The sequence below is a fragment of the Octodon degus genome, unplaced genomic scaffold, assembly GCF_000260255.1.
Source record: "Octodon degus isolate 3935 unplaced genomic scaffold, OctDeg1.0 scaffold00089, whole genome shotgun sequence".
NCBI lineage: Eukaryota > Metazoa > Chordata > Mammalia > Rodentia > Octodontidae > Octodon > Octodon degus.
In genome coordinates this window covers 10,252,767-10,269,367 of record NW_004524665.1, presented here as the reverse complement: position 1 = coordinate 10,269,367, position 16,601 = coordinate 10,252,767, and the positions used below count along the sequence as shown (strand labels likewise).

General features: G+C 42.8%; 1 protein-coding gene across 1 annotated transcript in view; it reads left to right on the top strand.

The window, feature by feature from the left end:
- Window positions 1–16,601, top strand: part of Hdlbp (high density lipoprotein binding protein) — a 71,804-nt gene that overhangs the window by 14,250 nt on the left and 40,953 nt on the right. The window lies entirely within an intron of this gene.

The window sequence follows — 16,601 nt, the reverse complement described above, 5'->3', positions numbered from 1 at the left end:
TGGTGCTGGGGGATTGAACCGCGGTCCCTGATGCCTTGCCAAGCTTGTTCTAAGTAGGTGCTTTAGACCACTGAGCCATCTCTCCAGCCCCTTTAGCTTTCTTTAAACTGTAACAGTTCTCTGACCTGATCTTGGCACTTTGAATCATTACAGGTGGAGACAGTATTTTGTAGAACATTGCTCAGTCAGGTTTATCTGGTATTTCCCTTTGATTAGATATAGGACCTGTGTCTTTGGTATAAATAATCCTGGTTCTCTGCATTCTGTTCCATATTGTAAGCTTGGAATTTGTCCTATTACCAATCACGTTCACGTATACACTTGATAAAGGTGATGTCTGCCAGGCATTTGCACTGTGAAATCTTTGTACAGTAATTGCTATGTAGAGGAGGGGTACTTTTGAAACCAAATCAAACTTCCAATTTTTTTTAAGAAAAAAATCTTTTATTTGGGGGCTGGTGAGATGGCTCAGTGGTCTAAAGCACCTACTTAGAACAAGTTTAGCAAAGCACAGGGACCGCGGTTCAATCCCCCAGCACCACATGCCGGCCAGCCCCGCCCCCTGGTGGGCTGAGCTGGCCACACACACACACACACATACACACACATAAATAAATAAAAATTAAAAAAAAAATCTTTTATTTATTTGGTACAGAGTCTTGCTACTTCAAGTGGCTAGCATGGCATGCGATACCAGGGATTGAACTCAGGTCTTTGCACTTGCCAGGCAGGCACTTAGACCACCAAGCTATATCCCCAGCCCCAAGCTTCCAATTATTTCAGTTATCAAAATTTTAATTCCTTTACTTGTATCAATTCTGGCTCATAGTTTCCTGTTCCATTCAGTAAGTTATCATCCTTTATTAGAATAATTTTATTTTTGTGATCCCTTCGTCTCAGGTTTGACTCATGGAAGCCCCTTAAGCCAGTTCATAGTTCTTCTGAATGTCCCTTTTATTCTCCTGCTTTCTCAAACTTTGGGCTATTTTGGGCTCTTGTACTTTGCCTGACCCAGTCCTAGAATCTGCCTTTCCTTTAAAGAGACTGCTTCCTAGGGCCAGCGAGATAGCTCAGCAGACTAAATACCTGCTTAGGCAGGCGCAGGGACCCGCAGTTTGATCTGCAGCGCCACATGGCACACTGGCCCCACGCCTCAGGCCTGCAAAGCTGGCCACCGAATCTGGGCATGGTGGCACATGCCTGTGAGACCAGCGCTGGGGAGGCTAAAAACAGGAGGATCACAACAAGTCTGAGTTGGGGCTGGTGAGATGGCTCAGTGGTCTAAAGCACCTACTTAGAACAAGCTAAGCTAAGCAAAAGCACAGGAACCGCGGTTCAATCCCCCAGCACCACATGCCAGCCAGCCCCGCCCCCTGGTGGGCTGAGCTGGCCCCACAAACACAAAATAAATAAATAAATAAATAAACAAAAAAAAATTAAAAAAAAAAAAACAAGTCTGAGCTGCGTAGTGAGACCCTATACCAAGTACATTAAATAAACAAATAAATAAGACGGCTTACTTTTCGTGGCATTTGATACTCAGAGCAGCAAGATCTGGGTACCAGGAATGTCACTGTATCAGGTCTTCTCAATCAGCTGAGCTGTATGAAGAGTGAGCTGTGTTTATGTGGGTGCATGTGCATATGCAGGTCCTCTCTGTATGATTGCCCCCCTCCCATGGTGGTGACCCTAGATCCCAGGGTCTCTGATACAGTTACTTCTTGGTTAATTAACTTGTATATAAGCAGACTCCTACTGCCGTTCCTCCAGTGAGCTGCTGCAGAGCAGTAGACTGCGCCATTTCCAGGCTGTTACAGGAGTTGTGGCATATTGCCAGTGTCCTACCAAGTAGTTACTGCATCTTTATGAGACAGACTTTTATTCTTCCCTGGTCTTTGATCGTACCAGTGCTGCTGTGAGCACCTTGTACTATTACACCTATACTTATGCGTTCTTGTCTAGGTATCTCTGGAGAGAAGTTTTTTGGCAGTATAATTACTGAATTGGGTTGTATGTTTCTCTTTCTTTGTGTTTTTAAGTTGCCTTCTACGTTAATACACGCTGACCAGTAGTAGTCTCTTCTCTTCCTGTTGCAAAAACTACCTGATCACTTTATTCATCGTTACTGATCTCACTGAGTAAGGGCTGCTCCTGAGTGGGTGTGTGTTCATAGGCAATTTGATGGATTTTTCTATAACTATAGTGTCCTTGTGTCTTAGCCTATTAAGATGTTTCCCAAATAGCAAAAAATTGTTTGTATTTTAACTTCTATATTAGTTGTCATGAATAAAATTCTTAAGCTCTGATAAGGTCAAATGAGTCAACATCTTAATGGCTTCTATAGCCTGAAAATCATATTGAGGTTTTCCTTCTTAATCTTCCAGGTCTTCAAAGATTGATTGTGTGAAACCACAGATCTCTAATCTAGCTCAGATTTACTTTGAGTACAGTGTAACGTTGACACCAAACAACTGTATGTTCTTTTCCAAATGAGTAGCAGAGGGGCTGGTGAGATGGCTCAGTGGTCTAAAGCGTCTACTTAGAACAAGCTTAGCAAAGCACAGGGACTGTAGTTCAATCCCCCAGCACCACATGCCAGCCAGCCCCGCCCCCTGGTGGGCTGAGCTGGCCCCCCCACCCCTACACACACATAAATGAATAAAAATTTTTAAAAAATGAGTAGCAGATCAGCCCTTTTTTTTTTACATCCTTGCTGATTCAAAATGGTACTCAAATCAACTTATAAACTTATAGATGAAATAAATAAATAAATAAATTCAAATGAATAAATAAATTCATAGATGCATGCAAGTCTGTTTCATTGATTTGCCTCTTCCTCAACCAACAACTCCAGTGGTATATTTTTGCTAAGATTAGATCAGTTCAACAATTTTTTAGGCTGCTTTTTTTTTTTTTTTTTTTTAAGGTCAATTTTCAGAATCCTTGTACAATTCACAAAAGTTCTATTAGCTGATGTAGTGTTAATTTCCTATGGCTGCCACAAATCTCTAAAACATGGGAGCTTATAATGGTATATATTTTCTCACAGTTTTGGAGACTAGAAACCTGAAGTCTAGCAAGGCCAAGCTCCCTCTGAGAACTTGGGAGAGAAATTGTTCTTTGCATCTTCTAGCCGCTCCACATTTGTTGGCTTATGGTCCTGTCCTGTCACCCCAACTCTGCCTTCCTTTGCATAGTTTCTTCTTGTGTGTCTTGCTAGTCTTTGCTCTCTCTTTTCCCCTTCCTTCTCTCCCCCCTTTTTCTTTCTTTTTTTTTTTTTTTTAGCATTAATCATTTTTATTAATTTAGTGCATTTCTTGCTTTGCCAAAAAAACCTGCTACTGGGGAAATCCCCATGAATGTCTCGGTGCTCTTGCAATACAATCCTAGGTGACTCCAAGCTTCTAGTGTTGTGGTCGGGGAGATGGCTCAGTGGAATAAGCTCTTCCCAGGCAAGCATAAGGGCCTGAGTTCAATCCCTGGTTCCACCAAAAAAAAAAAAAAAAAACCATGTTCTGAGATTTGAATTTGACTTGACAGCACATATTAAGTACTTACTGCGTGAATTACTTATGGACTTTGTGATAGGCACCTAAAAATGCACGTTAAGTCATTTCCTGCCCGCAGCTACTGGGAAACAGACAAGTTATCTGAAGACAACTCAGAGAAAAAGATTCTCAAGGTGATAGTCACTCCTCCTTTATGATACAGTGCCCAACATCTTCTCCTCTAGAAATCCATCCCAGATTACCCAGCATCCTGAGTTCTTTCCTAAAACAGCTTCATTGTCATAGTCCAGCAGCTTCTTGAAGCCTCCCATCTTTTTCCTCCCCTCTCTTTCCTCTCTTTGCTAAGTTGCCAGGATAGGCCTAAACTTGTTTTTTGGTTTTTTTTTTTTTTGTGGAACTAGGGATTAAACTCAGGCCCTTGCGCTTGCCAGGGAAGCACTTATTCCACTGAGCCATCTCCCCAGCCCTCTTTCCTCTCTTTGGTATACCATTTGCACGATAGTATTAGAACCCACTCAAGTAATCCATGGTAATCTCTTCATCTCAATATCTTTATCTTAATCATTGAAAAGATCCTTTTTCCAAAGGTATTTGTAAGTTTTAGGAAGTTGTATCTGAGATCTGTGGGTATCATTATGCAGCCCACCACTGGTGCTATTGGGGTTTCATTGAGTACGTGGCTGAACCTGGTGGAGAATAGGCATCTTTGATGATAAATCTGCCTCATCTGAAACTTGACATTCTCTCCATGGCTAGCATAAGCTGCCTTGTGAGTGGGCACCTATACTCGTGTATGTGTAAAGATTGTGTTTTGCTGGCATGCTGAATGTTCTCTTCAGTGTTCCTACAGTTTCATTAAAGGGTTAAGGGGTCTTGCTTAATGGTGTCTTAACTATATATCCTTAGATTGCACATGTGATGGTCTTTGATGCCTCCTCTCTCTCTCTCTCTCTCTCTCTCTCTCTCTCTCTCTCTCTTTCTTTCTTTCTTTCTTTCTTTGGTATAGGGCCTTGCTACACAGCTCAGATTCATAGTGATCCTTTTGTCTCAGCCTCCCCAGCCCTGGGATTAGAGGTATATCCCACCACGCCTGGTTCCAGGCCAGCATTGCGTGTCATACCAGGAATCAAACCCAGGTCCTTGCACTTACCAGACAGGTGCTCAGACCACCAAGATATCTCCCCAGCTCATGGTCTTTGATGCTTTTGTCATTTTATTTTAACATACTTTTAAATTTTCACGAAATATGTTACTTTAGGGAACTGTTGTTCATATGGCCATTTCCTGATGTCAAACTGCATAAGAAACAAAGACTAGATGCCATGTTTCATCAGTCTTTTGAGTATTTTAAAGTGATCGTATGTCAGTCATGTATGTGTGTTTGTCGTCCTTTGAGCTGTAAGTTTCCATTTCATGATACTAAGTCATTACTGCATCTGTAGAACAGACTATACTGAATATGGTGTCTTTTTTTGCAGTACCAGGGATTGAACTCAGGACCTTGTGCTTGCCAGGCAAGCACTTACTCACTGAGCTATCTCCCTGGCCCCTGATATGGTGTCTTATTCTCTAAATTTTATGATTTATTGGGCTGGTGTTTTGTATAAAATTTTACATGTTTGTAAAATGGTTTGTAGTCTATAGTCTTTTCTCTGTAGTATTCATTCATTGTTTTGGAGACACAAAACAGTGCCCTTGTTTTCCTCTGGGGAACCCTCTTTTCCACCATGTACAGGCCCTATGTTTTGGAGAAACTGCTTCAACTAGCTGCATGAGTGGATGCTGGTTGGCTCTGCCTTAGATATATTGTGTCCCCTTGGCCCTTTGACTACAGTTGTTGGTCCCCTTAGGGGCTCAGAACCCAATTACTGCTAGGGAGATACAGAAATAATTTGTGAAGCCCCTGTGGGACAGCAAAAGTCTTACTTCCTTGGGAGCTACCAGAAGATATAATTATTGCCCTTTGTAACACTGTACTTGTTTCAGAACCAGGAAAACAATACTCAGTCTTTGTGTGTTCAGTGTGTTCTTTGTCAAACTAAAGTTTAATTGCTTTTTTCAGAAAAAACTGATTTTGGTTTTGATTGACCGAGTCAACTATATTTCACCAGTGCTTTCATTAACACATTCCTGCTTGTCATAGTTTCCAGAGTTTTGCAAGGGGAACAATACAATACAGGACACATATTTTATAATAGGTCACCCAAAGAATCATATACAAAAAGAGAGTTCAGAAAGTCTCTCCATATACTAAAGACCAAAGAATCTAGCTGAGGGCCTAGATTCCACGATACTGTCTTGCATAAGTTCACCTGGAGACCTAAAGCTTATGATAATGCTTCATGCACATCTGTTTCATGGTTCTGTGCTGGGAAAGCCCAAAGATCAGTTGTGGAAAGTAGAAAGTCTGTGCCAGTGGGATGAAGGATCTATGCCAGCAGGTTGAGGGATCTAAACTGGAGCCAGGAAATGACTTTTAAGGTAAGGAGCAAAGCTCCCCGAAAAGTACCACGCCATCCTCAGCAACAGTGAGGTCCTGAGCTCCAGTGATAAGGAAAGCTGAGCTCCTTTCAGGAAAGCCAGTGTGACAAGCTTCTCCAGGAGGCTGAGCAGTGTACCATCTTCCCCTCTGGAGCCAGGAAGCCTAAGAAAACCAGCAGCTTCCTTGTGGTTTCCCAACAGCTTCCCCAAACAGCTTCCCTAACAGCCTCTCAACCTCTCCAGTTCTGCCTCTTATGCTGCTGGTTCTATCCACAGTGGGCTTCCCACTTCCAGCACCACACTGGTTCACTTTAGCAGTGTATAACAGGTTGACCACCAGTTGGCAATCCACCACAGTGCTAGCTTGAATCATTGGTGGTACAAATGGATCTAGTCTCTTTTATTGAGCTTCCTGATGGGACAGTCACGCAAATATCACCAGAGGTCAAATTACTTGGCAGTGAGACTTAAGAATTATGGCCCTGCTGTGAATGTGTTCATTCCTCCTAGCTGGAATGCTTAATTCATTTATCCTTATTCCCTATAACAAAATGTATAGGTTTGGCTCACCTTTTGACTACAGCTTTAGCAATGTCCTGTATACTTTTAATAAAGTACACTCTGCTCCCTTTCTTTCTAAAAAAAAAAAAAAAAATTTTTTTTTTTTTTTTTTTTTTTTTTTTTGTCTTTTTCAGACAGGGTATCGCTATGCAGTTCAGGCTGGCCTTGAACTCAAAATGATCCTCCTGCTCAACCTGGAGTGCTGGGATTACAGGTGTGAGCCACCACACTCCGTGCTAAAAATGTTTTTGTTAGGAAAATTTGGAAACACACCAAAATCAGAAGAGAATATTTCAAATGTCTGTTATCCAGTTTTAGCAGTAATGTTTTACAGTTTTATCTATCCCTATTCATTTCCCGTGTTGTATTTTTTATTTGAACATTTTAAAGCAAATCTCAGATTTTGTTTTCTCTAAATATGAGCTTTACAAAATCACAACCATAGTGCCATTACCATACCTAACAAAATTGACTGTACTTTCTTAATATCGTCTAGTATTTATTCTACTCAGTTTTATCCAAATGTCACAAAATGTATTATATTTGCTTTGGGTGAAAATCCAAAGAAAGTATCCACATTGCATTTTGTTTAAACATTGTAAGTTTCTTCGAAAATCTCCTCCCCCTTTCCTTTTAACATTTTGTCTTTAATGTTGATTATTTATGAAAGTAGTTGGGCATCTGTGCTGTGGGAACACCTGTGTTCTGGAGTTTGTTGAGTTGTGTTCTTCAGCATGCTTTTCCTAACCCTATTATTCCCTGTGAATTGACAGGTAGGTCTACACATTTTTAGTTTCAGGTTTGATTTCAGGGGCAGAGAGCATACCAACAGTGTTTGAAAGATAGTGGTATCTCAAGCTGTGATTCACAAGGATGTATCTGCTGTCAGGATGGGTCAGTGGGTACAGTGTCAGCATCAGGATCAGGCAGTTATCAGATGGATGTGTTTGTTTTTCTTTGCAGGGTTGGGAATCAAACCCAGGGCCTCATGCATTCACATACTAGGCAAGGCTGACTGCTAATGCTACATCCCAGCCCTGCTACCCATCATTTTGCTTGTTCCTTGTGTCAGCAGTGTGTTTTCTATTGCATTTGTTCAAGTTACCACAGTGTGGCTGAAATGAGTGTTACTGGACTGGGGGCACATTGTCACCATGACTGGCTGCTTCTGGAAGCTCTAGTGGTATCTTTGTCTTTGCCTTTTGCAATTTACAGTATCTGTTATTTCACTTGTGGCCCCACATAATCTAAGGACATTTGATTGAAGGACATTTGTGAATACCCTGTAGGACCCCCCTGTAAGTCTCAGATAACCTGCCCATCTCAAGGTTGTTAATTCATCTATAACATTTACAAGCTGTAAGAATTAGGATTTGGTTATCTTTAGTAGGTGACTGTTGAGTTTACAGTTCACAATTAAAAGATGCAAATTTTTAAAATTCTATTTCTATGTTTATTGGTTGGTGTTCATATATAAAGAGTGTTTCCCTTGTTGATTTTGGTTATCCTGGAATATAGTTCCTACTAGAGAGAAGGGCAAAATGAATGATTTCTTTCTTAATGTTTACAGTGCATTGGGACTAGCAACTTTCGAAGGTGAAATGTGTTTTTGTAGCTCTGTTCCTCCCTTACCTGTGCGTGTTAGGGTTACAGTAAACATGTTGGTATATAGATAACTGTGTTTTGGGCCATTAAAGCTGTTGGGGGGCTCTCGTTCCCAGGCTGACTTCCCTATTCTTTGGTCTGGGGCTGCTTCCTTCCTCGTGACACCAGGCCTATCCTGTCCGTGTCTGCTCAGGCCTGGAGTTGGCTATGTTCCTAGGAGCCCTGTGGGAATGGCCATCACCACCAGTCTGTGCCTGGGGTATTCTGTACCACTGAGCTGCTTCTCATGCAAATAACATTTGGAATACCCCTCACCTTTAAGAGAAGGAAGGAATCATAGCTATATTTTTTATTCAAATTATAATTTACAGGTATTTTACTTCAGTGTGTATGTTTTTCTTTTTTTTTTTTAATATTTATTTATTTTGTGTGTGTGTGGCCAGCTCAGCCCACCAGGGGGCGGGGCTGGCTGGCATGTGGTGCTGGGGGTTTGAACCATGGTCCTTGTGTTTTGCTTAGCTTAACTTGTTCTAAGTAGGTGTTTTAGACCACTGAGCCATCTCACCAGCCCCGTGTATGTTTTTCTTATACTGAAAATTTTAGGGCCAGTGAGATAGCTCAATGGATTAAGCACCTGCTTAGGCAAGCTCAGGGACTGGGGTTTGATCCCTGGTATTGCATGCTGCACCAGCCCCACCCTTGGGAGCACTGAGCCTGCAACCAAGTCTGGGCGTGGTGGTGCACACCTTTAATCTCAGCTCTTGGGGAGGCTGAAAACAAACGATCACTACAAGTCTGAGCTGCATAGTGAGACCCTACACCAAATACATAAAATTTAAAAAGAGAAGAAAAAAATTTTGGTTTTTCATGACATAATCTTGATTATCAAGTCATTTTAGAGTACAGTAAACATGAAGAAAAAGTATGCAAATCTTTAGAAGTCAATGAATTTTCACCTCCTGAACCTACTTATATAATTTAACATCAAAATAAGGAAGTAAGCATACTTTATCTTTAGTATTTATTTGTAGAGTTTGTTCTTCGCCACTTTACATGGTTCTACATGCAGAGCTATGAATGCCATATGTTTGAATGTGCATGGCTTCTTTCCCTGTACCCCTTCCTTTTTTACTTTATTTTCTTCTGTTGATTCTTCTTGAAAATATAAACACATGTGGCCTTTGCATTTTTTACTCTTACAGAAGGTAACACTATGTGCACCTCCTTTTCTCTGAGACTACACATAGCAGCATGAATTCTTCCTGGCTTCCCTATGATTGCAGTGTGGTTTATTTAGCCACTCTTTCTGAACTTATTAGCTCTGCTACTCACCCTCTGCTATTGCCCTCCACCCCCTTCAGCTGCATCTTGTCTTTATCAAATCCCACTCCCCCCCTCTCCCCAGCGCACTCTTCCCTTGTGGTGCCTGGTGTCCACCTCCTGAGGGTTTTTTGGAGAGCACACATGCCTCCTTGATTGCTGAGTTCCTGCTTCCCTCTGACTGGCCTGCACTTGCTATGCAGTCCAGGCTGGCCTCAAACTTGAAGCAGTCCTCCTGCCTCAGTCTCACAAGCGCTGCAACTACAGGCGTGCAACACTCCTGCATGTTGTTATCCTCTGTGTGGTTCTGATTTTCTCACAGGAGTTGCAGTGTGTTCTTGGTTTACCCAGCTCTCACTTGGCAGTTGAAACATCCAACTTTTGCTTCCCATTCATATGCTGTTTTTTTCTCTTACATGATGTTCTAATCTGTGTAATACAGGGTAGGAAAAAAGCTCCTCTGCTTTGGCCTGTGTACAACATGCAGCATCATACTGAATTAACCCTTTGTGGAAACAGCTATATTATGAAGGGTTTTCAGGAAGTCCTTAAATCCAGAACTCCAAGGCAGTAAGAGTGAAACGTACTCTAGGAAAGTAGACCCACAAAAAGATAGTTCTGGAAGAAATGAGGCAGTCCCAGCAGCTCAGTTGACAAGTGTACTGAAGAGGGTGAGGTGCCTAGCAGCACCAAGCAGCTGCACTCTCAGTGCCATGCTCTCACTCTACCTTGGAGAGATGAGAATGCAAACACTTGGTTGAGAGGTTTGTTTCCTCCTTTGTAAGAGACCCTTACATTCCTATTTGGATGGGACTAGTCAAGACTTATCTTTCACATTCTTAAATACTTCCACCCCTGGCTTGAGCTAGCTTTGTATCCATAACAATGTTGGTTTTGTTTGTTTTTGTTTTAATAAACATGAGCTAAACTAAATCTAGCTTATAGAACTTTGCAGGAAAAAAGTGTAAATTTTAGGAATCAAAATAATTCTGGAGTATAAATTGTTGCCCTTGGCCAGACTTTACATTATTTTGGTTTTTTGTAGTTCAGTGGGACCTACAGTAGGAAGAGTAAAGGTACTTCCTTAATTGTAGACCAGAGGGGGAGCCCTCCGCAGCTCTTCTTACCCCACCCTGCCCTGCCAGAAACTACATTTCTGCCAGTTACGGTGGAATGCTGACATGATTGGCTTTGGGATTTGCCCAAGAGACTGGTGAAGCTCACTTTTGAGTATGTTTGGGTGGGTCATCAAGGCATGGACTTGAGGTCTGTGTCTGGTGTCTCCTGCTGTCCACACTGGCACTGTTCTCCTGCTCTGCTCACCGTGAACCAAGCAGCTTTGCTCCAGCAGACTCTGTGCCATGCTGTTTCTGCCTTGGAGTCAGCTGACCATGGAATGAATCACTTTAAAACATGAGCTAAAGAAAACCTCTCCTTTAAGTTGTGGGTGTCATGTATTGTGTCCATCAATGGACACAAAACTTACCCTGTTATAGTTGGGTGGGGTCTCTTAGCCCCTGGGCCCCTGGTGAACAATTCAAGGTGCTTCCCATGGCATTGGTAGCTTGGAATGACCAGGGGGTCCCATGGATGCATCACACCCTGAAGCAGTGGTTAGTTTAAATCAGTTTAGCACTTTATGGAGGAGCCTCTGAGAAGATGTGTAAAGCAGGTTCTGCCTTGTCACTTTCTTGTCGGTGGGATACAATATCAGATACCCACAACATAAAGGAGGAGAAAGGCTGGGGAGATAGCTCAGCAGGCTTTTTTTTCTTTTTTCTTCTTCTTCTTCTTCTTCTTCTTTTTTTTTTTTTTTTTTTTTTTTTTTGGCAGAACCGGGGATTGAACTCAGGCCCTTGCGCTTGCCAGGGAAGCGCTTATTCCACTGAGCCATCTCCCCGGCCCCTCAATCTCCATTTCACACACCAAAAAGAAAAAAAAAAGGGAGAGGTTTATAACGCTCACTACTTTTAGAGGTTTCAGTCCATAGTCTGCTTCTTTCAGAGCAGAAATGACATGAGGGAGAACCCGGGACAGAGAAAAACTGCTTACATAGTGGCAGCCTAGAAGCAGGAGAGGGGAAGCTGGGAGGGAGACACACCCTGCCAGGTGCGTTATACCCCCCCAGTGACATCTGTTCTGACTAAGCCAACCTCTTAAGATCACGTGTGGCTATAGAACCCCAACCACATGGTTCTGCACCTTTCACAAGCCCTGCCTCTGAGTGAGTGCATGAGACTTGGCAGGGACATCAGGTATAAAACACAACAGCAAGTTATCATGGTGCAGCTCTGCCCACTGGTTCCTGGGGTACAAATGCAGGGAAGCAGTCCACTCGAGGCTTCTCTGTACCAAGGTGAAGTGTGTCAGCAGGTCACCCTGTTATTCCTGGGTCTGGCATTTTAGCTGGACAGAGCAGACCCTCACTGCTTTCTAGGTTCTCAGAGACAGCTCTACTTGCCACCCTGTCACTGCTCATGCACAGTTCATGGGTTAGAGTCAGCAGTCCCTCACAAGGAATTGACAGCAAAACTCAGTTCTTACTGAGCACTTAGTCTGGTAAGCACCAGAGCAAAGACAATCTGAGACTGCTCCCTGATACAGTACTAGTTCTGCTGAAGCACCTCTTCTCCTGCGTGTGAACTGTGTACCAGCTGTATTTCTGTGCCCATTCAAGTACTCTCTCTGTGGGCAGTGTATGAATATTACTATTCTCTGTGCTGTCTTCTCAAGCCTGAGACTCACTGCCCACCCTTAAAAGCTGCCAGCTCTGCATTCCCTGCCGGCTCTGCATTCCCTGCCCTTCACATCACTCCCCATGACTGCAGTGCACTTCCAGATGTCAGTATCTACCAGCACACATCTGTCTCAGACACAGCAGGTGGTAACAGGTCCACATCTCAGAGCTGCCTGGTTCTTAGTGAGTGGCACTGGTGTAGGGATGAAGTTCTTACCCGACCTGTAGTGGAGACTGACATTTAGTCACTTGCTGAGCTTCTAATAGATAAGCTGTCACCTCAGGGCTCCCACTTGAAATGGGTCTGCTGGTTGGGTTCCACCTTTCCTTTTTGAAAATACCAATTTTTTCATGGGACTGACGACTGAACCCAAGACTTCCTTCCTACACAGTAGATAAGTGGTATACTACTGAGCCACATTCCCAGCCAGCGTTTGTTTTTATGTAAAACAAACTTACAATATATCCTAGGGTTTTCAGTATGCATTTAAGTGGATTAAGAATTTTAAGTAGATTAAGAATTGAGAAACTGCCCTGTACCAAATACATAAAAGAATTGAGAAACTCTGAGCCACATGTAATGACACAGGCCTTTAATCCTAACACTGAGAAAGCTGAGGCAAGAGATGGCTGGGAGTTCAAGGCCAGCGTGGGCTACATAGTTCTAGCCAGTCTAGAATACATAGCAAGACCCTACCTCCACCCACCTACCTTAAAAAAAAAACAAAGCACCAGAAGACACGTAAAATTAGAATGTAGGATTCTTTGAGATCTTGAAGGATTTTTCTTTCCAAGTCATACAAGTTTTAAAATTTTTCCTAAAGATTTCATGATAGTAAACTTAACATTCAGAAATGTTTCACTCATGGTTCATTATTGTGTACTAGGGTTTTTTTTTTTTGTGTGTGTGTGTGTGTGTGCGCGCGCACGCACGCACACACATGTGGTACTAGACAACCCACGGCCTTGCACTGTCCACTGAGATATGTGGTTACCTTTAACAGGTTTATCTTTGCCCAACTGAGAGGTGACATATAACATATAATCTTCTATTCATCTTATTTTTTATTTGCATTTTCTTTTATATAAATTATTTCCTGTATTTCTGCAAAAACCCATTTATAAAAAAAATTTATATCATTTGTCCTTTTTTTTTGTTGTTGTTGTTTTTTTATGGATTCTCAGTCCTGGGAAGAAATACTTTTTTAATTTTTATTTTATTTATTTATTTTTTATTGATACAGGATCTTGCTCTGTGACTCAGACTTGTAGTGATCCTCCTGCCTCAGCATCTCCAGTGCTTATTACAGGCATGCATCACCATGCATGGTTTTGGGGCCAGCACAGTACACCCAGGGTTCAGGGGCCAGCATGGCATGCAGTACTGGGGGTGAAATGCGGGTCCTTGTGCTTGCCAGATAGGCACTTAGACCACTGACCTGTCTCCCCAGTCCAGAAGCAACAGTCTTAAGCTCAACCTTGTACCTCTTGCCCAGGAGCCTGTGTCCCAAGTGTGAGGTAAGGGAGACACATAAGTGGAAGAAGAACACCATTTTGTGTTCTTCCCCTACTGGAAACCAACTTGTTATAGACAGGACAAAGCTTACTATTAAGGAGGAGAACCTCCTTCATCAGGTGTGTTTCAGCTTTGGTTTGAAAGCATAGCACTACCGCTTGATAAAAGTATAATATGAGCCAAATTATTTAAAATTTTTAGTATGCACCTTAAAATATCAGAAGAAATTTTGTTCTACCCAATCTATCCAAATGTAATTTTGTTGGGGCTGGTGAGATGGCTCAGTGGTCTAAAGCACCTACTTAAAACAAGCTTAGCAAAGCAGAGAGACCGCGGTTCAATCCCCCAGCACCACATGCCAGCCAGCCCCGCCCCCTGGTGGGCTGAGCTGGCCACACATACACACAAAATAAATAAATAAATAAATAAAATTAGAAATAGAAAAAAGTGTAAAAAAAAAAAAAACAAATGTAATTTTGTGACAATCTGTAATCCACATAAAAATTGTTGAAATTTGTAGTTTTTTTGTGTTGGGTCATTACACCTGGTGTGTATTTAGACTTTTAGCACAGCGCCTGTTTTTTTCTGGAGTTGTTCGTTTTTTGAAACAGGGTCTCACTATGTAGTGCTTGCAGGCTAGCATTGAACTCACTAGAACTCCATGGTTCTTAGCCCTAATTCATTTGGTCTAGGTAGCTCAGACTGGCCTCAAAACTCATGGTGATCCTCCTGCCTCAGTTTACCAACTGCTAGAATTACAGGCCTGTACCCCCACATCTGCTTTTTCTTAGGAAGCAGGGGCTAGAGTGCCATTTCTTTCTTTCTTTTGGTGAAACTGGGGCTTGAACTCAGGCCTTTGCACTTGCCAGGGAAGTGCTTATTCCACTGGAACCATCTCCCCGGCTCCCTGGAGTGACGTTTTTAAATCCTAGAATTTCTCAGAGACTTTTTACCCAGTATTTCTTTGCCATTTCTATCTTTTTTTTTTTTTTTTTTAATTTCTGTTAGGCATGTGTTGGATTGGCTTAACCTCAATTCCATGGTTCTTAGCCCTAATTCATTTGGTCTATGCTGATTTTTTCTTAATGCCGATTTTTTTAAATGCCACCTTTGTTTTGTGTACCTATGTTTTTAAAATCATCTCATAATTGTCATCTACAGTTCTTGGAAATAATCCTGTTTCATCTGTCTTTTTGAGATAGTGTGTATGTGAGTGTTTATATGTGGTGCTTGGGAAGGATTCTTTTTTTTTTTTTTTTTTACTTTTGGCTGGCTCAGGCTACCTTAAGGGTGGGTCTGGTGTGGTGCTGGGGATCAGTCAAGGTCCCCTGCACCTCACTGAGTTTAATCAAGCAGGGGCTTTAGACAACCAAGCTAACCCACAAGCCCCCATATATGTGGTGCTTGGGACTGACTTCAGAGCTTCACACGTGCTGAACAAGTGCAGGACTACTGAGCAAAACCGCCAGCCCGTTATCTTACTTTTTGTACTTGATGGCTTGGCTTCCAGAGTGCAAGTTGGTGTGATTCTTCTCTGGCTGGTGCGGGCTTTATTCCTGAGCGGGCTTGCTTTGTTTGTTCATTTCTCAGTTTGTGCTAGAAGTTCCTGGATCAAAGGAGGGGTAGGGATTTGAGCTTTTAATCAGTGCCCCTTGCTCTGCAGAAGTGCTCTTGCCACGCTCCACACTGATCTTACTTCCTTTTTTGTGGGGATGAGTGTTTGTCTCAGCATCTTACCTTGAGGAGCCCCAGAGCTGCTTCTGTACCTTGAAAGATGAAAACTCAGGTCACAAACTTGTGTAACCTCGTGAGGCAGCCAGAAACTTGATACCTGATCTGGTCTATTACTAGAGAGAAGTCCTAAAGTGTTCTTCTCCAAACTGTTAATCTCAATGTACAAAGCCAACTGGAGAAAAGCTGCTTGTAGTTAACAGCACAGAAACCTCCTGTGATGCTTTGCAGTACAGATCTTAGAACCTTGATTTAAAAACCTCTTTTATTAACTTTGTTTTGTTTTTTAAGCCAACTCTTTGAGGTCTGTGTAGCAAGCAATGTGCCAGCTCCTACCAGGGTTGACTTCCTAACTCCCCAGAAGTCCCTCCATGGTGACCTGTTGGCTGTTCTGAACAGGAACCACTTTAGTCCCTCCATCTCCCTCTCCACAGTGCTGAGCTTTCAAAACAAAGGTAACCACAAACGCTGTTGTTTCAGTAGCTGGTTGGTTAATCTCCAGGGAAAGAACCCTTGCAGACCACAGTAAGAGTACTGAGACTTACTGGAGGCTCCACCTGCCCATTGCCTGTGCTGGCCACAGGAAGTGCTGCTCTCAGGGAAGCGCCCTCCCGCTTGAAGCAGTGGGTCATCTCTGGCTCCCATGATTTCCCACTCCCAGTTCCAGCAGAGGTACAGTGGTGTTCCTGCCAGCTGTACAGCTGGCACCTGAGCCTCTGATCCCTGACCTCACCTTACTGTTGTTTCCTACCCAACACCCTCCTTGCCTGTCCAGTCTCACTTTTCACTCTGCGTTGTACTCTTCTGCCTGACACTTCTTTGTCTCCAGCTTGTCCCATCACACTTGTCCATCATGGCCCATGCCTTTGTTAATAAGGGACATCTCAGTGCTACCTTACAAATACATACCAAGTCTGGCCGAGTGATTGTCTACTGCTGCCAACTCTCAGACAAGCCCTTGTCAGCTGTAGACCCAACAGCTTACAGGAGGTGTAGTTGCCTCCTTGTAAGGTCAAAATGTTGCCCTGGAAATGCGGTCAGCAACTGGAAAACGCTGCCGGCTTCTTCAAGAGATGCAGCTGCATCCCAGGCTGCAGGCTGTGCTACTTGTCTGGTCTGTCTCAGCAGTCTCACCCGAGGT